We start from the raw sequence: 20624 nt of genomic DNA on the forward strand, positions 1-20624 counted from the left end.
TGCCCAGAGCGCTGGGATGTGGGGAGAGCCTGTGGGACTTTGTCCTGTCGAGGAGCAGGAGGGCAGCCCCGCTCTCTGTAGATTTACAGATTTCAATAAGGCCATTGTATTTGCAGCTATACAGTCCTTCTAGCAAACTCTCTGTGCTGTTGAAGGCAACAGATCAGGCACACAAGCTTCAGTGTGTCTCAGAGTGGATACAGCAGCTCAGTATGCATTTATAGCATTACCTTTGGGTTTTATTGATGGAGTTTTTTTTTTTCCTTCTTTTTTTGTGATGTAGTCTACCCTCAAATTGCACTGGAAACAAGGCTACAACCTTTGCTTTCTAACACATGACAAAGCAGAAATGACAACTTATTTTTACACTTCAGCACTTGAAAGGTGCAGAAGCTGACACAGTGCCTGTTAACATGTGGTCCATCAATCATGATGTAGATCCACAACCGAAAAAGGCGTAATACTGTAGGAGGGAAACACTTGCATGGTACTTGATGCCATAGTTCACTGCACTGTCTCAAGAACAACTGCAGCCACTCCAGATGCTATAACGCATTTAAGTACACATAGCAAGCAAAGTAAATGGAAGCCACAAATCCTGGGGCACAGAAGACTCTTTCTGTAGGTTTTTCTAGGGAAAAGAAGTCAAGGCTATTGTGCCATTTTAGGCACTTCTAGAGAAAATATCACTTCATACCCCACACTGCAATCAAAAGCATCTAACAGAGGTAATAGCGTCAGCATGAATATCTGTGTGTTGATTTTCAGGTTCAGGTGACCTGCACTGGAAGCCAGACTTTAAATGGAAATTGCTCTCCTCTGCCTCTGCAGAGCACAGTTAGGAGGGTGTCACGTTCTGATTTCGGATGAGAGGAAGGCCCCCTTGCATTCCAGCCGACCTCAGACGAGTCTGGGAGGCTAGGGGTGGCTGGACCGACCTCTCACACACTGGAGCGTGGTTTTGTTCATATTCTCGGGAACAGAATTAAGACTCAAAACAGAGTCAAGTGCCAGGTAACTTTATTAACCCGACAAGAAGTTTGTAAATAGAAGAGAAAGGAGAGAAAGGAAAGAGGGAAAAGAGTTTTGGTTGCAATAGCTACCACCAGGGAGCTGCGGCGTCCCGACAGTTCAGTTCGCTCGATGGGGGGACGATCCCTCCGGTGTTGGTCGTCTTGATGTCGGTGCCGTGGATGTGTATTCTGGCGAATGTGTATTCCCTTGAATGAATGAAGTGAAGAGAAGTGAAGTGAAGAAGTGTTCCGTTGAAAAATGTTCCCCTTTTTATGTTGGTTGTTTTCATTGTATTTCAAGAGCTGGTTTTCCTAGCCGCACCCCTCACCTGGCGGTGATATGCCTGCCCATTACCGGGTGATCCATTACCGGGCGATATGCATCTCTGGGCGCATGCCGGGGCGAGGGCTGGGGGGGGCGGTTAGGGCTAGATTTCTCGGAACAAGCTCTGCATTCAGGTTCGCAAGACAATAGGAGTTACCTTGCAAGATAACGGGAAGCCATTGTTCAGGTGGTGGTTTGATATTTCAACAATGTTGAGACTGTTGACACAGTCTTTTAGAGAGTGCTGGCTGAAAGCCAGAGATGGTTGTGCAACAGGGACACTGTCTCCATACCTCCTCTCTCCTGGCCACACTCTCAATGGCCGCTGAGATGAGGCTGAGAGAAGGCTACTCAGGGTACGTCTAAATGACATGTTTGCATGTTGCGTACATGTAAAGCAGCCTACGCACATCAGCACAGAGCTCTGCAAAGGGCACCGTCTGCCATGGGTTATATGTGTCTAAGCAGAGCATCAGATGAAAATTACAATCTTTAGGATGCAAGAATCTGCCCAGAGCTACCCCAGGTATGTATCCATGGCCCTGAACTCCCAATGGAAAATGTTCCTTGATGCCTGTCCCTTGCTAGTGGACCAAGCAGGCAACAAGCTTGAGCTGAGCCTAGGGTCAAGCACTTGCAACAGCACTTGCCTGGTAAGGAGGCCAGGAGTGCCCAGACACTCCAAGACTCATTTTGTCACAGCCTTTTCCATAGTGTTCCCAGAAGGATTACGAAAAATATGAATTTTATAAGTTACCTCATGCCCTGGTTCTTTGGGCTGGATAGCTTCCAAAACGCACTTTGAAGCAGACAGTCCTGTCTCATGTAAAATTCTAGGTGAAAAAAGGTATTTTTGAAAGCAAGAGTTCTTCTTTTGAAAGACATTTCTTCAGCATTTTGATACCTACAGCCAAAGAATACTTACACAGCTTTAGTCTCTGTTCTCTGCAAGAGCTTATGACCAGAATATTATTACTGATAAAGAAATATATTAATTCTTACAAAACCACTGCTATGGTAAAGCAGGAATGAGTCTAGAGATAAAATTATACTCTGTTGAGCAGCTATTTACATTTGACTTTTACAAAATAAATGTTTTCCTCTTGAAATTTCTCAGGCATCATCTTCTACTGAGTAAAGGTCCTATGGAGAGGTTTTTAAATTAAGACATGACTTTTCCAAGCTCCTAAATTTTACAGAGTTTTCTTTTCCTTCTTCAGAAAAGTTTTCTGTGCCCTATGGGATTCAAAAAGAAAAGCTGCTTCTGCCTAAAATGTTCCTGTGCTTTACACAAACAGAGTTTCTGATGAAACCTTCATCTTTTTCCTTCAGTTCATTGTTAGATTTCCTAAAACTGGACGTCCAGGCTTGAATGACAAGTTACTCTCCACAAACCCATCCCTGAAAACATTCAAGGCCAGGCTGGATGGGGCTCTAAGCAACCTGATCTATTGAAAATGTCCCTGCTCCTTGCAGGGGGGTTGGACTGGATGACCTTTAAAGGTCCCTTCCAACCCAAACTATTCTACGATTCCAAGATTTGCAAGTATATAGGCTTCTTCCAGTTATAACACATACAACTCATTACAGTAGTATGTATTTTTACCACCACATTGGTGAGATGGTGGTAATTTACATAGCTCGGTATTTTTTCCATAGAAGAATATGTTCAAGAAATAGCTGAGATCATGAAGGAAGCAAAAGTAACACTTCTCATTTTATTATTAATCAGGACATTTTCAGAGCAAACACCTAAGACAGAGTAAAGTTTCTAAATATTCTTTCTGTTATTAAAAAATACCTGAAGGTTAGAAAGCAGCTGGTAGGCTTATAGAATGAGTGTGTATATTTTTGTGTATATATGTATTCATAATGGTATTTGTATTTTTATATCTGTAGTTTAGATTATCACAAAATGTTTTTTTTTTTTTTTTTCAGAAAGCAGGTTTGTATGTTAGGCAGTTTAAGAATCTTCACGTAACTTTCTAAAAATGTTTGCAATATCCTAGCGAGCCCCTCAGCGTTGCATATTGCCTGGCGCAGGAAGCTGTACATACTTGTAAATGGTAAAATATCTTTTAACATGAAACACAACACATATTTTGAAAAAAATAAACAAAAACATATCCTACATTTGGAATATTAGGATTCTTTTTTTTTTTTAATTTTACTATCACCTTTGTACAGTTTAAATTAAATACAAGCAGATTTGACCTAAGGACCTCTCTATACCATTGACATCATTTTCAGATTTGTTATTGTTCAAAGGACCGAATTAGAGAAGATCTTGAAGTGCTAACAACTCCATCCAACACTAATTACAGGCAGGATGTGGCACAGTTACTGAAATGTCATCCTGACAGATTTCAGGGATGTTTTCTTCTACTGTGTCAAAATTATTTCGTCTGTTCTGCATTAGAACTTAAACGGATAAATGATTGCAAATGTACTCGTTAAACCTGATGTTTATTTCAGAGGCCAAAATCATGCCTTCCTTTCACAAATCCACTTGAAAACTCAGGGCAATTTTCTCAAGATCTCTTCATTCAATTTCCTGTTATATAGTTTTATCATTCTAGAGGAGTTGGTTACTAAGCCTTGCACAGAATATCTAACAGCTCAAACCTGAAAGACATTATTGTCATCATTGACTATTGCTATATGTACGCATTAGTACTGGTGACAACAACACTACGTAGCTATTAGCACATAAGCCTATCAGTTAACTTCTCATTAGGGCCAAGTCCCCACGGAGCTCTGCAATGATGTCGCTAACCTGCTTGGTACTCAGTGCAGTCAGTTTAAAGCAAGCTCAGCTATCTCTGCTAAGCTCAGGTATCTCTACTATGTTGCTGTCATTCTTCACGGAAGAATCATCTGATATATAGCTGTCAAAAAAGAAATTAAAATAAAATAAAAGGATCTTCTTTCTTCTCATTCATGTACATGGACACCAACCCATTTCTCTGCCCTCTTCCCCTTTGTTTTCTTACATTTGCCTGTCAAGTTGCTCTGGGATTTCTTGCTCCAGTACTGTTGCCTCCATGCCAGCCACAACAGGTTGTCAATCGCTCACTCTGAGATGGCAGTTCTCATTTGAATGTATCTGGAAAACAATGTCAGCTAGCAGAGGCTACTTGGCTGTTGTTTCAATATCTAAGGTGACAACTTCCAGCTGCCTGGCAGGTCCCTAGCGCAGAGCACCAAGGAATTTGTCACCTCCAGGAAGATGCTGGTGGAGGATAGACCATGCACTGAGAGCTGCAATGGCAAAGTCCACCGTGTGTGTGATGCCACTGACACCGCTCCCTATGGCGCCAGCAACTCCTGCGGGCTCATCTGGGACCCAGCAGGACCTTTCAGGCCATGTCACCCAAGGGTGAGCCCGGTGGAGTATTTCAACCACTGCCTTGACAACATCTGTGCTGCTGATGGTGCCCGTGACATCCTGTGCCATAGCCTCCAAGCCTACACTGCTGCTTGCCAAGCCACAGGGGCCAAGATCAGCAGGTGAACAACTGCTTTTTACCTTAAGTGCTCGAGAATATCTGCATGGAGCCACTTCAGCTCCTGTTTTCCTCCAAAGCCACATTCTCCCCCAGGAAAATGCTCCAGTTTTGTAATCATGCCTTTTTTTTCCCCGCTTTCAGGGGAAACTTGCCTTGATGTCCGGACCAAGATGACACATGAATGACCTGTGTAATATCATGCAGTCATACTTAAACACCCCCAAAATCAATCAATTACCCAGAAATCATTTTTAAACCTCATCCAAAACCTTACTTGGGGGCTTCAATCACCTATTTCCCACCAAAAACACCCTGGAAGAAATAAATTCCAGCTCACCACCTCCAAAATAGCAATATTTATGTCAAATTAGTGTCCCTCTACTTTGCCTTGAGGTGATTAACGATATGCAAATACTTTAACTTGGATGTTAAAAGTAGGATTTGTTTGGTTTAGCATCTTTTGGAGCCACCAAAGATATCCCTTGGCTGGCCAACAGTCTCCTGTCATCCACAGGGATGCCCCATTGGATCCAGAAAAAAAACAGTCTCAATTTTCGGAGGGTAAAACTGGTATTTCTCCCTTTTTTTTCCCAGCCCTCTCCTGCCCACCCCACAGCCACTACAAGCTCTGCGTCCATACCTGCAATTTCACCTGCGCCAGCCTCTCTGTGTCGGCCCTGTGCAGGTGGACCTGCTTCAAGGGCTGCCAGTGAGACGACGGGTACCTCTTCGACGGAGTGTGCCTGCACTGCACCAGGGATGGTATTTCAAGGTGAGGTTGGCCATCAAGTCTTGGCATTGGCATTTTTGGTGGAAATGAAGTTGAGAAAGGATTGTGGGGTGAGTTGTCCCATCCAGATGATGCAACTGGTTTGTGGCCTCAATTTTTGATTATCTGGGTTGTCCCATTGAGTCAATGCAACTAGCTTGGGGTCTTAATCTTTAGTCAGGTGGCTTGTCCCATCTAGATGATGCAACAGATTTGGGGATCCCATCTTTGATGAGGTTGGTTGTCCCCCCTTAGTTAACACAACTGGTTTTGGGACTCAATCTTGATAAGGGGGGTTGCCACTTCATTTTAAGGACACATGTCTGAAATAATGCAATTAACAGCATCCTAAAATGTATATTTTGCTCTGCTGGACCAGGGGAGAAAGGACAATTAATTTGTTGAATTGCACAAACTCCACCAAATCCACCTCATGGTTGTTCTTTCTCTCTCTGGGACTTCTTCCCCGCGTTAAAGAAGGGAAATTCCCCTAAAATTTGGAGATGGTGTCGATGTGGATTGACCTCTGAGCCTTTCCTTTCCAGGAGGGCAAGACCATCACCTCCAGCAACTTCTCCACAAAATGCAATTGCCATCTGTCCCAGTGACTTGTCTATGAGGACATACAGTGTCCCCCGGATGAGGTCTGCACCACATAGCAGGAAGGCCAGTGCTGAGTCTCCCCCAGAGTCTCCTTGACCATGTTTGATGGCACTGGGGGCAGGCTCCTCGCCAGCAGCACCTACAAAGTTTGTCCTTTGCAACGCAGAGTCACCCAGCTGGTTCAAGGTGGTGGTCGAGGTCAGCGAGTGCTGGAACAACAGCATCCCGGTTGCCATGGCTGTCTTCATCTTCTTCCGTGAAGCTTTTATCACTGTGAATAACAACATGGAGGTGTGGGTAAGCCAGGGCAGGGCATGGGCAACCTTTCCAGACAAAGAAGATGAGCAATTAAATTAAGACATAGAATTTGGGTGGGATTTATCTCCTCTTCCTTTAGGTGTTCAATCCCAATGATATCTTGGTGCTGGACTACTTTTATGGGGTGGTTTGGGATTTTTTAATCCATTTCTGGCATTTTACCTTGCTGCAGGTGGTCTTTTCACCCACCTTCCAGCTGTGGTGTTCAAAGCCATTTCCTTGAGCATGGTGGCGGGGAACATCACCATCTCCCATACATCAGGGATGGATGTGATCTTCAGCCCCAATGGGGAGGTGATGGTGACCATAGGAGCCGACTTGGTCAAAGAGCTCTGTGCTCCCTGTGGCAACTTCAGTGGTGACCCCAGCTATGACCTGAAGCTGGCCGATGGCTGGGCCATGAGAAGCATCGCGGAAGTAGTTCGTGCCTGGAAAGTCAGGGATTTTGCAGGATGGTGAGTGACTCGAAAAGACCCCCCCATCAAACCATGGGTTGATATTTTTTCAAGCCTGGGCAAGCAAGAGGGTATGGAACCGGGCATCGATGGGTTGGGCTAGGCGGCATCTGGGAAGCACTTCTCCATCTTCTTTGGTTTCATCCACAGCGACTGACACACAAAACCACGGAAAATATTCTGGTAAGTGACTCTTCTCCTCCTTTGCTGTCACATCTCATGCCACAAATGCTCCTGCAGCCCCAATATTGGATGAGGCTTAGTTTGTTCAACCCTCCCTAATTAATTACCTGAATAATTGGGGGGTTCTGTGATATATATGTATAGTGATTTTGCCAAATAATGAGCAGTCTTGTCCAACATGGAGCCCTTTTGCCCAATATAGAGCCATTTTGCCAAACCCCAAAGCCACTGCCACATGTGGTGGATCAGAATCAGAAGATTCCTCCAAGGGCCATCCCATCTTCACCTTCTGCTCGCTTGCCCCCACACCATCCACTGCGAGGTGCCATGCACAGGCACATCACCTGAACGGCAGGAGCCACCACCTTCAGTGCCTGTCTCCAAGATGTCAGTGGATCCACAAGCGGTAACGCTTTTTCTTTTCCTTTGTTCCTTTTATTTTTCTCTGGTGCTTGGCTATGGTGGTGCAATGTTCTCTTATCATTGCCACTATCGAGCTGTCGCCACTCGGCGGAGAGACCCAGGCGAGAACCCGATCACCACGCGAGGCAATCAACGAAGTTGGTATCATTAATCCCAAGAGGTCTCCTTTAACTTTCATGGTTGATTTAGATAGGATCAAGGTTTTTCTTCTTCTTCTTGTTTCACTTCCAGCTCCAAGAGACCTGCTGTGGGGACAGAGAGAGAGGCGGTGCCACCCGTGGCTGGGCTGTTGAAGTGGTCAATTGGGAGCATCTAAGAATATTAGGTTTTTTATTGTTAGGTGTTGCCATTGTTGCCAATATTTCATTTTGGTTTCTGTTTTTTTTTTACTGCTACTACCATAATTGTTGCGAATAAGCGGTTTTCACAGTTCCTGTTTGTTTCTCCTTGTTGTTAATTGTTGTTAACCTGGTTTATATAAGTTTTGCAATAAAATTAAGTTTTGTTGTTCAAGAGTCTCTTTTTCATATATCTGTAAGCAAAGGCGGGAAGTGGGGACTATGTGACCAGGTTTTAGCTGTTTATCCACCAATTTGGGTAGTTGCAGCAGTTTTTGGTTTGTTTTTTTTTTCCCTTTTGGGAGAGGATGCTGGTGGGGGCGGGGGCGGGGGCGGTGTGTGTGTGCAGCTCGTAGACGTTCTCCCGCTCCCCCGTGGGGCAGCCGGCGGCTGCGGCAGTTGCCCATTCAAGCGCAGCAGACAGGTTATGGGGGGCGGACGGGGGGGTGTGCTTTCGGGGCGGGCAGCCCCGCCTCCGCCTCCCGGCCCTTCTTGCGGCGCTGCGGGGCCGGGCGGGGCCCGGGTCTCTCGCTGGCGCTGTGGGCAGCGCTTCCTTGCTCGGGGCGGGTGGGGGTCCCGTCCCTGGCTCCTTCTCCAGCGGCTCCCGCTGTATTTACAGAATCGTTACTGACAGGTACTAATTCTTGATTTAGGACAAAAAAGGAAGCACCCGTATCAAACAGAAATTTCACTTCCTTTTCCTGCCCACCCCCCCGCCCCCAGCTTAATTTTAACCAGTGGATCCACTCAGGGTAGATGCCGCAGGTTCCCGTCAGTCTGATGTCTCCATTTCTGTTGAGGTATTTCTGCACTTGGGGCACTCATTTTTCTAATGCTCTTGCTCCCAACAACATGCACATTGGTTCCTTCCCAGCATCCTTCCGCCTTGTCCCCCTCGAACACCAAATCTGCCTCTATTCCCAGAACACATTCCCCTTCCATGTCCTCTAAATCTTCCTCTATTTATCACTCCCTCTTGCTGCAAGGCCGCCACCGTACCTGTAGCTATCACTCTAGCTGCTCTTCTTTCCTTTGCCTTCTCTCAGTTCCTTACTTTCAGACATCTTTCTCTAATACTACATGCTGATCACCACCTCTTCAACTTTCCTTGTTCCTTCTTCTTATCCTTTCCTAATGCCAAGACAAGGGGATCCTGGGGGCCCAGATTTATACCACATTCCTCTTGCCACTCAGAATAATTTCTTAAAGTGAAAAACATACCAGCATATACCACCTCATCCCATTTATCATTCCTTCTGAGAAACAGCATCAACTGCAATAAAGTATCATAATTCAAAGTTCCATTATTCAGCCACTTTTCTTCATCATCCAACTTATGTAACAGCCACCACTGATTACAATATTTAATCAGAGTCTTCTTATTCACATTACTCCCTGGAGGACCCCCAACTTCTTTCCAATGGTGCAGGATACGCCTTAAAGGACTTTTCTTTAATATACCTCTGCTCTGACCTCCTCCCATATATATTGATCTGTTATTTGATCCTCTTTTCCACCATACACAAACACAGCCCTTTCTTTCCTGTCCCAATTTGTCTAAAATTTACACTTAGGACACTTGAAATCCCAGCCAAACTCTACCCACAACTTTTCACTACAACACTCACACTCTAGAACAAATATAGGTTTACAAGAGTTATCGTGGTGTAAAGGACACCATTCAGGACTGTTGGGGTCCCACCACAAGGGAACAAAGGAATCTAAAATGACAAAATACAATCAACTACTACTGCAGTTATAGACACACACACACACACACTTTGGATCCAATTCAATCTTCGCACACAAACAATACAACTCACACAGACACTATGGTTCAACAAGTCTAAATCAGTAGCCAGCACCAAATGCCTTATTAGAATATCCAAAAATCAATACCGAAAGGGATTTAACATAGCCATGGGAGGTAAGGTGAAGGTTTAAAACACTGCTGTGCGTATAACAAATGATCATACTGACCCCTTTCACTACAGCAGCCTCAATTCCCAATTCAAGCTACATGAGAGTTAGTAACCATGTAATTGAACAATTCCAGATCAGCAGTCACAACCCAAAACCTTATGTCCATAGCCTGAGTTCAAAACCCGAAATAAACGGTTATCACATAATACATTACTCCAGAAGTGCTAGTCTTTAACATGTACCAGCAGCCAACGTATCAATATTTCCACAGAGTTCACTATTGCAGAAGTACGTAGCCTAAATCATGCTAATACCCAACGTATGAAAACTGAATATAACAGAAACCAGATGTATACACAGGTGCTAGCTACCTGGTACACACAGCCTAGCGTAGGACATTTCCTATGGCTTATGGGTCTTCTCCTACCCTGAAAACTGGTCCCATTATCCCAAAATACTCCCAAAATACCAGAAGTAAAAGAATACCTTGTTAGTTAGATGGTCCTTGTCTGCCCCCGCAGCTATCTGGATGAGGCAAAGAGTCCCTCCAGGAGAAATCTCTGGGGGTACCCTAGGGAGTCTTCTTCTCAGCGGGTTGTGCAGCCGGGCAGAGGTGCTCCCATTAGTTGTCCCATCGGTAGTCCCATCTGGGTCGCCAACTGAAGCCAAAAAAAGCTGTAATAAAAGAAGCTTAATAGTCCACATAATTATTAAGCAGGTATTCTTTATTACAGCACCAGGCACACGGGAGATTGCTCCTCCAAACGTGTGCAACGTGTTAAGCAACAGGTACAATATTTATGCATCATAGACATGTATATTCATAGAATTCCCGTGGACTTGATTATATATTAATTAGGTTTCCGAGAAATCATTATCATAAGTTTCCTCCCACGACAGGTTATTCCCCGGTCTCTGCATCCATCTCGTGTCTGTGCTCAGGAGTCACTGTCTCTCTGGCGGACGTTCTCTCCTCCTGACCACTATGTCCCGCTGGGTGGATTCAGACCTTTGTCCTGCTTTGTTCTTGCTGCCAGGGAGGTTTCTTGCTGACTCATCTTTGCTGGTTCCTTGGTTATTCTACCCTGTCAGTTGGTTCTAAACTTCTTAAATCCCCTTATCTTGGTCTCAGTGTGTCTGTACCCCCCCAGCATGTTCCCATCTAACTTATCTTAGCTTCTGCTAGAGCATCCTGAAAGTATCTTGTTATGTTAAGTTTATGGCTCTACTGTTCTTTCTCTCAAGGTTAGTAGTTTATATTTTCATAGGCGAATTAAATTGTTAGGGTTCCTGTGACATGCGGATCAAACTCTACAACTCGGAAAGAGTTATAAAGCAGGCATGTTTATTTGGCACTGGGTGTGTGGGGGATCGCTCCTCCAAAAGCACGCACACCGACAGCACATTTTACCAAAAATTTATACGGTGCAGGTATACATATTCATAGAATTGCACAATACAGACATACATATGCATAAGTGAGGCGGGGTTATTAAAAAAAACACTTGCGTTAGCATTTCAGATCTGCCTCTGGTGGTCGTTTATTTCTTCAGGGGTCTGATCTTCCTCTGGATGAACTTTAGTCATTCACCCATGCTCTCCTTTCGCTTGGGGATTTCAGCAGTTTCCCGACTTCTGACCGAATTTGTGGTGGAACTAACATTCCGTCCTTTGCTAGACTTTGAGCTCAAATACTTGCAATTGTTGGAGTTTGGCGAGTTCCCCGGAAAAAATGTTTTCGCTGATGTTGCTCATAAACCAGTTGGTCTCTGTTCTAAGAAAGGGTGTTTCCCCAGAGAATTAATTCCCGGGGGTGAAGAAATTGTTTTTTTTCCCCCCAAAGATTGAGTAGAGGTGACCCCAGGAGATCAGCCCTTTCCAAGTGGAGTTGTGCAATGGCAGAAAACTTTGCAGGGTGCATGAAAACGGGATCAGACTCAATGCAGGTGAAGGAATCAGATGTTATCCCCCCACAAATGTCAATTATATGAAGATCCAGGGAAAACCCCCGCAATTTTATTCCCAGTGCGACAAGGAGGGGATTTTTGCAACTGTCTGCCCGAGGGCTTCAAGGTCCTCTAGGAATGGGTGAAATGCAAAGCCAGGCTGATTGCAATCATATGCAAAGTGCATTGCAACCTGCAGCGTGGTGCATTGCAACCTGCAGCATGGTACATTCAACTCAAAAGTGTGAAGCATTACAAAACAAAGCTTGGTGCATTGCAACCTGCAGTGAGGGGCATTGCAATCCACAGCATGCTGCATTGCAACCCAAAGCGTGACGCATTGCAAAACAAAGCACGGTGGACTGCAAACCCAACGCCACAGGATTTGCAATCCACAGCAAAAGGCTTTGCAATCCGAAGAGAGGTGCATTGCAATACAAACCAACGTGCACCGAATCCAAAATCAGTGGTGTTGCAATGCAGGTAGAAGGCCTGTTGCAATCCAAAGCAAGGGGCATTGCAAACTGTGGTGACGGAAACTGCAAACCACAGCGAGGGGCGCTGCAAATCAGGGCAAGAGGCATTGCAAACCACGGTGAGAGAAATTGCAACCCACGGCAAGGAAAATTGCAACCTGTTATAAATGAGTTGAGTCCCAAAACAGAATTCCAATTATGGTTTCCAATTTATTGAATAGAAACAAGCAAACAGCGCTGGGTGCGCCGGGAGTCTTCGCTCCACCAAGACGCACACCCTTTGTTCACAGTTACAGTATTTATAACCTCTCCCGGTCCCCCTATCGTGCCCGTCTCCTTTTTTTGGGGGGAGCTCACAACTATATTCCATTGGTTACTCACACCGTTCGCGGCAGGTACTGATTGGCCAAGAGCATATAACTAGCCGCTACACAAGTGTTAATTGGCTAAAAGTACAGAAGCAGCTGGTCCCATATTTGGGGTTGTTTACGTGCCCGTGGTCATGTGCCCCAGCCCGCCTTTCCCGCGTTTTGTTCGCTCCATTGTCAAGTGTCCTTCTTATGCAAACAGCGCTGTTAAGCAGGTAAAATCCTTAATTACGTCAAACTACTAAGGCAGGAGTGAATCCTGCCAAACACATTTTTAATAACTTAAATAAACCTCCCAAATACATTTATAACTTTAAACAAAACTTATAGAACTAGGTACATATCTTCCTGTTTCCCCTAAGCCTGTGGCTATATAAAAACACACAGGATTATTAAGGATTCCATATACAAAGAGGGTCGCATTTCACCATGCAACCCTAGTATTGCTTCACATTAACACGAATCAGGAGAACATATCTCACACAACCCAAAGCAAGGAGTACTGCAAACTTGCCAGGAGGGGAGAAAAAATATCAGGTGTCTCCCCCCACCTCCTGCCCCCGGGTATCCTATCAGCAGCCCCAGTCCCCTTACCGCCCTCGAATGTCCTCAGTCACCCTGGAACCCCAGAACCCCTCCGAGGAACCCCCAGATTCCTCCTGGGACCCCTAGATGACCCCAGAGAACCCCTATCCGCCGCCCCCCCCCCCCCCCAGGGAAACCCAAAACCACCCCAGGGACCCCCTGATGTCCCCAAGGACCCCCCAGACACTGTGGAGACTCTCCTATGCCGCCCACCAACATGCATCCAGTCACCCTGAAAGCCCCAAATCCTTCCAGGAACCCCCAAATCCCCCTTGGGACCCCCAAAACCACCCCAGAGACCCCCTAAACATCCCTGGCAACCCCCAAATCATCCTAAACTCCCCAGGGACCCTTCAACCCCCTCAAGTACCCCTTCAAAACCAGCCCTGGGACCATCCTAAATTCCCCAGAGACCTCCGAAAACAGCCAAAGGACCCTTCAAGTCCCCAGGGACCCCCCTTCCAAATCTCCCTGGACCTCCTCAGCCTCCCTGAAGCCCTAAAACCACTCTAGGGGAACCCTTGGCACCACTAAAATGACGCCCAGAGATGCCAAAATCCTCCCCTGGGAACACCAAAACCACCCCAGGACCCCCCCCACAAACCTCCATAAAGATCCTTCAGCCCCCTCTAAAATCCACAAACCCCTCCAGGGGACCTCCCAGAACACCCCAGGATGCCCTAAACTACCCTAGGGACTCCCAAACCTCCCTGGGACCCCTTCAGTTCCCCTTAAAACCCCAAATCCCCCCTGGCATGCCATAAACCACCCCAGGGACCTCCCCCAAACCTGTCCCTGGGTCCCCTAAATTGAGGGAGGAGAGATGGGGAGAGGGTCCCCAGATCTGTGAGTCCCCTAAGTCCCCTATAAGGGGTGGAGGAAGGCATGGGGAGGGGGTCCCAGTCCCCTGGGTCCCCAGTTCCCTGGGTCCCCTAAAAGTGGGAAGGGGGACGATGGGGAGTGAGTCCTCAGACCCCTAGGTCCTCTAAAAGGGGGGCGGCGGGGGTCCGGGGTGGGGGAAGGGATGAGGAGGGGGTCCAGAGTCCCCTGCGTCCCATAAAGGGAGAGGGGGTCTTGGGTCCCCAGACGCCTGGGTCCCTTAAAATGGGGAGGGAGGAAGGATGGGGAGGGTGTCCCCAAACCCCTGGGTTCCCTAAAAGGGGTAAGGAATTGAGAGTCCCTGGACACCTGGGTCCCATAAAATGGGGAGGGGGGGTGGATGGGGAGGCAGTCCCTGGATGCCTGGGTCCCCTGAAAGGAGCGGGGGCGGGGGGAGGGTGTCCCTGGACACCTGGGTCCCCTAAAAGGGGGGCAAGGGGGGAGGAATGGGGAGGGTGTCCCTGGACACCTGGGCCCATGTTGGGTGAGGGGGCGTCCTTGGGGACATTTGAGGTGTTGCTGAGTAGAGGGACCAAGGTGTCACCAAACAGAGCCCTGAGGGGTGGGGGAGCAGAGAGGGGGAAGAGGGGTGAAAGGTCAGAGTGTGGGATGGAGGGAGGGAGGGAGGAAGGGAAGGATGGATGGAGGGATGGATGGATGTTTGGTGGGATTGTTGGAGGGATGGAGGAATCGTTGGATGGATGATTGGATGGATGGAGGGATAGTTGGATGGTTGAGTGGATGGTTGGATGGATGGCTGGAGGGATGGAGGGATCGTTGGAGGGATGGTGGGGTGGATGCTTGGTGGGATCATTGCATGGTTGGACAGATGGTTGGATAGATGACGGTTGGACGGATGGTTGGATGGGTGCGTGGTTGGATTGATGAACAGCTGGTTTGATTGTTGGATAGATGGTTGGACGGTTGGAGGGATCCAGGACGGACGGACAGATGACATGCCATTGGGTGGATGGATGGACGGAGACACCATCACCAGGGGATCCCTGTCCACCCCACCATCGCTGCCCTGCTGGTGCCAACCCGGCCCCAGATGGATCCAGTCCCACATCTTATCTCTGCCCTCCCCTCCCCCACCTCGGGTTCCATCCCTTTCACGTGGAACAATGGGGTGGAACAGCAGGGGCGGAGCCAGAACACCACTGGTGGATGCCACCTCCCCCTGTCCTCTACAAAAACCCCAAAGTCCTCAGAGGAGAGGCAGCGCTGAGATGGTGAGTCCCTTGCTATGGGGTGGGTCCTGGATACCTGGGTTCCCTGTAGGATCTATGGGGCAGGGTGGGCCCCGGATATCTGGGTCTTCTGGGGGATCTGTGGGGCAGGGTGGGTCCTGGATGCCCGAGTGCCCTGTGGGATCTATTGGGCAGGATGGGCTCTGAATACCTGAGTCCCCGGTGGGATCTATGGGGCAGGGTGGGCCCCAGATGCCTGGGTCCCCTGCCTCACTGTGGGGCAGAGTGGGTCCCAGATGCCAGGGTCCCCTCCCTGCCCCCTAACTGAGGATCTCTTTCTCCCACGTGTGGGGCAGATGCGGTCTCTGTGGTGGCTGCTGCTCTTGACGTGCTTGCTGTGGCAGTGCGGTGAGTCCTGTTGGCCAAAATCCCCATTTCTCCACCCAAATTCCACCCAGCTCCTCCTTCCCTTGCCTGTCTCATCTCTCCCTTTTCCCCTCCAGCCCCAAATCTGGCATTTTCAGACACAAATCCACCCACGCTTTCCTTGCAGGTCTCTCTTTCCATTTCCAAGCCCAAATTCGGCATTTCTAGCGCCAAATCCACACACCCTTTCATTCCGCCTCTCACTTTCCATCTCCAACCCCGAGTTTGGCATTTTCAGCCCCAAATCCATGCACCTTTTCCTTGCTCCCTTTCCAGCTCTAACACCAGATTTGGCATTTTAACCCCAAATGGATGCACCTTTTCCATACACCTGTCCTTTTCCATTTCCGACCCCAAATTCAGCATTTCGAGCCCGAAAGTCACACCTTGCACCTCTCAAGCCCCAAATTTGGCATTTTCACACCCAAATCCACCCACGCTTTCCTTGCAGCTCTCCATTTTCCTCTCCAAGCCAACATTTTGCATTTCTAGCCCCTAATCCACACACTCTTTCATTCCACCTCACCCTTTCCATCTCCAACCCCAAATTTGTTGTTACTAGCCCCAAATCTACCCACTCCTTCATTTTAACTCTACCTTTCTTTCTCCAAGCCTAAATCTGGCATTTTTGTCCCCAGATACACCCATCCTTTTTGTGCAGGTCTCCCGGTCTCCCTACAGCACCAATTTTGGCATATTCAGGCCCGGATCCATGCGACTTTTCCTTGCATCTCTCCTTTTCCATCTCCAACCCCAAATTCTGCATTTCTAGACCCAGATCCACACACCGTTTCATTCTACCTCTCCCTTTTCCTCTCCAACACCAAATTTGGCATATTCAGCCCCAAATACACCCACCCTTTCACTCTATCTCTCCTTTGTCTCTCCAGCTCCAAATTTGGCATTTTCAGGCCCCAATCCACACACCTTTTCCTTATACCTCTCCTTCTCCAACCTCAGATGTGGCATTTTGAGCCCCAAATCCACACACCCTTTCATTCTACCTCTCTTTCTCCATCTCCAACCCCAAATCTGCTCTTACCAGCCCCAGACCCCCACACCTTCTCATCCCACCTCTCCCTTTGCCCCTCCATCCCCACTTTTGGCATTTCCAGCCCTAAATCCATACGCCTTTTCCTTGCACATCTCCCTCTGCCTCTCACACCACAAATTCAGCATGTCTGGCCTCAGATTCCCTTTGGAATGCGCAGCAGGGCTTGCTCAACCCCTATGCAAGCCTCTGGAGAATCCCCAGCCTTAAATCATGGACCAAAAAATGAAAGAGCGGGTTTGAGTGGGAGGAGAGCAAAAATGTTGGGGAAATTCTGCCTCACAGGAGAAGAAGCTGCCCCACACAGCAGTGGATTCTCTGCTGTCTGATGCGGGGTTGGGCTGTCGCTCACTGATGCCCTGGTTTTATTTCCCAGGGGCTGCTCGACCAGACGCCAAGCTCTGCCTTGAGATGCAATGCGCATCAGGGAGCACATGCGTTGTCTTGGCCACCGGGCCCAAATGCATCCCATTGCCCTCGTGCAAAAACTACCGGTGCCGGGAGGGGACGCAGTGCAAGATGGTGGACGGGTGGCCCAAGTGCATCAAGTCCCTTTCGTGTAAGGACGTCCACTGTGAAGCTGGAAGCCAGTGCAAGATGGTGGACGGCTGGCCCACGTGCGTCCCACTGCTGTCACGTAAGAACTTTTCCTTGCATCTCTCCTTTTCCATCTCCAACCCCAAATTCTGCATTTCTAGACCCAGATCCACACACCGTTTCATTCTACATCTCCCATTGCTCTCCAGCTCCAAATTTGGCATTTTCAGGCCCCAATCCACACACCTTTTCCTTATACCTCTCCTTTTCCATCCCCAGCCTCAGATGTGGCATTTTGAACCCCAAATCCACACACCCTTTCATTCTACCTCTCTTTCTCCATCTCCAACCCCAAATCTGCTCTTACCAGCCCCAGACCCCCACACCTTCTCATCCCACCTCTCCCTTTGCCCCTCCATCCCCACTTTTGGCATTTCCAGCCCTAAATCCATATGCCTTTTCCTTGCACATCTCCCTCTGCCTCTCACACCCCAAATTCAGCATGTCTGGCCTCAGATTCCCTTTGGAATGCGCAGCAGTGCTTGCTCAACCCCTATGCAAGCCTCTGGAGAATCCCCAGCCTTAAATCATGGACCAAAAAATGAAAGAGCGGGTTTGAGTGGGAGGAGAGCAAAAATGTTGGGGAAATTCTTCCTCACAGGAGAAGAAGCTGCCCCACCCAGCAGTGGATTCTCTGCTGTCTGATGCGGGGTTGGGCTGTCGCTCACTGATGCCCTGGTTTTATTTCCCAGGGGCTGCTCGACCAGACGCCAAGCTCTGCCTTGAGATGCAATGCGCATCAGGGAGCACATGCGTTGTCTTGGCCACCGGGCCCAAATGCATCCCATTGCCCTCGTGCAAAAACTACCGGTGCCGGGAGGGGACGCAGTGCAAGATGGTGGACGGGTGGCCCAAGTGCATCAAGTCCCTTTCGTGTAAGGACGTCCACTGTGAAGCTGGAAGCCAGTGCAAGATGGTGGACGGCTGGCCCACGTGCATCCCACTGCTGTCATGTAAGAACTTTTCCTTGCATCTCTCCTTTTCCATCTCCAACCCCAAATTCTGCATTTCTAGACCCAGATCCACACACCGTTTCATTCTACCTCTCCCTTTTCCTCTCCAACACCAAATTTGGCATATTCAGCCCCAAATACACCCACCCTTTCACTCTATCTCTCCTTTGTCTCTCCAGCTCCAAATTTGGCATTTTCAGGCCCCAATCCACACACCTTTTCCTTATACCTCTCCTTCTCCAACCTCAGATGTGGCATTTTGAGCCCCAAATCCACACACCCTTTCATTCTACCTCTCTTTCTCCATCTCCAACCCCAAATCTGCTCTTACCAGCCCCAGACCCCCACACCTTCTCATCCCACCTCTCCCTTTGCCCCTCCATCCCCACTTTTGGCATTTCCAGCCCTAAATCCATACGCCTTTTCCTTGCACATCTCCCTCTGCCTCTCAAACCCCAAATTCAGCATGTCTGGCCTCAGATTCCCTTTGGAATGCATAGCAGGGCTTGCTCAACCCCTATGCAAGCCTCTGGAGAATCCCCAGCCTTAAATCATGGACCAAAAAATGAAAGAGCAGGTCTGAGTGGTAGGAGAGCAAAAATGTTGGGGAAATTCTGCCTCACAGGAGAAGAGAAGAAAAGAAGCTGCCCCACCCAGCAGTGGATTCTCTGCTATCTGATGCGGGGTTGGGCTGTCGCTCACTGATGCCCTGGTTTTATTCCGCAGGGCCTGATCCACCAGACGCCAAGCTCTGCCTTGAGATGCAATGCGCATCAGGGAGCACATGCGTTTTCTTGGCCACCGGGCCCAAATGCATCCCATTGCCCTCGTGCAAAAACTACCGGTGCCGGGAAGGGACGCAGTGCAAGATGGTGGACGGGTGGCCCAAGTGCATCAAGTCCCTTTCGTGTAAGGACGTCCACTGTGAAGCTGGAAGCCAGTGCAAGATGGTGGACGGCTGGCCCACGTGCATCCCACTGCTGTCATGTAAGAACTTTTCCTTGCATCTCTCCTTTTACATCTCCAACCCCAAATTCTGCATTTCTAGACCCAGATCCACACACCGTTTCATTCTACATCTCCCATTGCTCTCCAGCTCCAAATTTGGCATTTTCAGGCCCCAATCCACACACCTTTTCCTTATACCTCTCCTTTTCCATCCCCAGCCTCAGATGTGGCATTTTGAGCCCCAAATCTACACACCCTTTCATTCTACCTCTCTTTCTCCATCTCCAACCCCAAATCTGCTCTTACCAGCCCCAGACCCCCACACCTTCTCATCCCACCTCTCCCTTTGCCCCTCCATCCCCACTTTTGGCATTTCCAGCCCTAAATCCATACGCCTTTTCCTTGCACATCTCCCTCTGCCTCTCAAACCCCAAATTCAGCATTTCTGGCCTCAGATTCCCTTTGGAATGCGCAGCAGGGCTTGCTCAACCCCTATGCAAGCCTCTGGAGAATCCCCAGCCTTAAATCATGGACCAAAAAATGAAAGAGCAGGTCTGAGTGGGAGGAGAGCAAAAATGTTGGGGAAATTCTGCCTCACAGGAGAAGAAAAGAAGCTACCCCACCCAGCAGTGGATTCTCTGCTGTCTGATGTGGGGTTGGGCTGTCGCTCACTGTTGCTAACTGATGCCCTTGTTTTTTTCCGCAGGGGCTGCTCGACCAGACGCCAAGCTCTGCCTTGAGATGCAATGTGCATCAGGGAGCACATGCGTTGTCTTGGCCACCGGGCCCAAATGCATCCCATTGCCCTCGTGCAAAAACTACCGGTGCCGGGAGGGGACGCAGTGCAAGATGGTGGACAGGTGGCCCAAGTGCATCAAGTCCCTTTCGTGTAAGGACGCCCACTGTGAAGCTGGAAGCCAGTGCAAGATGGTGGACGGCTGGCCCAAGTGCTTCCCTTTACCTTCGTGTAAGGATTTCCGTTGTGAAGAGGGTACGCAGTGCAGGATGGTGGATGGGTTGCCCAAGTGCGTCCCCTTGCCTTCGTGTAAGCATTTCCGTTGTGAAGCAGGAAGCGAGTGCAAGATGGTGGACGGCTCGCCCAAGTGTGTCCCACTGCCATCATGTAAGAATTTTGATTGCAAGGCAGGAACTGAGTGCAAGATGGTGGATGGCTTGCCAAAATGCATCCCGCTACCGTCGTGTAAGTATTTCCGTTGTGAAGCTGGAACACAATGCAAGATGGTAGATGGTTTGCCCAAGTGCGTCCCCTTGCCGTCGTGCAAGGACTTCCGCTGTGAAGCTGGAAAACAATGCAAAATTGTGGACGGGTGGCCAAAATGTGTCCC

At 48.5% G+C, this 20624-nt stretch overlaps 1 long non-coding RNA gene across 1 annotated transcript; it reads left to right on the forward strand.

Moving 5' to 3' along the window:
• The first annotated feature begins 15018 nt into the window (after positions 1-15018).
• On the forward strand, positions 15019-19117 carry LOC147596351 (uncharacterized). Its single transcript, XR_015261392.1, has 3 exons — positions 15019-15345; positions 15660-15711; positions 19057-19117. It is a non-coding gene; the product is annotated as an uncharacterized LOC147596351 (long non-coding RNA).
• Positions 19118-20624: the final 1507 nt, after the last annotated feature.

The sequence above is a fragment of the Chlamydotis macqueenii genome, chromosome Z (assembly GCF_036417535.1).
Source record: "Chlamydotis macqueenii isolate bChlMac1 chromosome Z, bChlMac1.mat, whole genome shotgun sequence".
Classification (NCBI taxonomy): Eukaryota; Metazoa; Chordata; class Aves; order Otidiformes; family Otididae; genus Chlamydotis; species Chlamydotis macqueenii.